Source organism: Leptonychotes weddellii, chromosome 15 (assembly GCF_054177405.1).
Source record: "Leptonychotes weddellii isolate Sample4059 chromosome 15, ASM5417740v2, whole genome shotgun sequence".
Taxonomy (NCBI): domain Eukaryota; kingdom Metazoa; phylum Chordata; class Mammalia; order Carnivora; family Phocidae; genus Leptonychotes; species Leptonychotes weddellii.
In genome coordinates, this window is record NC_138383.1 from 28,336,287 (window position 1) to 28,337,230 (window position 944).

Genomic DNA, 944 nt, shown 5'->3' on the forward strand with positions numbered 1-944 from the left:
TGTTGAATCTCAGATCTGTACCTCTGAAACAAATAATGCAATATATGTTAAGAAAAGAAAAAAAAAGAAGATAGGAGGAGTGGAAGAATGAAGGCAGGGAAATTGGAGGGGGAAACGAACCATGAGAGACAATGGACTCTGAAAAACAAACTGAGGGTTCTGGGGGGTGCTGGGAGGATGGGTTAGCCTGGTGATGGGTATTAAAGAGGGCACGTTCTGCATGGAGTACTGGGTATTATGCACAAATAATGAATCATGGAACACTACATCTAAAACTAATGATGTAATGTATGGGGATTAACATAACAATAAAAAAATTTGAAAAAAAATATATAATGAGGACTTAGTAAATATTATTTTTATTATTCCATACCTGTTCTCTGAGCTCCCTCTACACCCTGTCACAGCACCCACGCTATTAAATGGTCTGACACCTGACTGATGGTTTTCAATTGCTCTCCCTGCATCCTTTTCCACACCTCCCTCCCACTACCACCAACACATATATCCACCAACATACCTGAGTACACCTTGTACCCATTTGAAACTGTGATCTACTCTGGCATGTGATTCTTAAGAAGGAGTGGTCATCCCTGGTTGGGTCATTCAACTCAACCAGTGGTTCTCAACTGGGGATGATTTTGCCTCCCAGGGAACATTTTTGGTTATTGTAACTCAGAGGAGGTACTGTTGGCACCTAGTAGTTAAAAGCCAATGATGCCGCTAAACATCCTACAATGCACAAGGCAGCCCTCTACAACAAAGAATCATCTGGCCCAAAATGTCAGTGGGTGTCAAGTTAAAGAAATCCTGAATGAAATAGCAAGTTCAAGAATTACTTCTTCACCAGCATCAAATGCAATAACAGGCAAATTAGAAGCATTTCATAAATGTTGCATGAAGAAAAGGGGGCTGTAATTCCAGCACATGCTATAAACATTTAT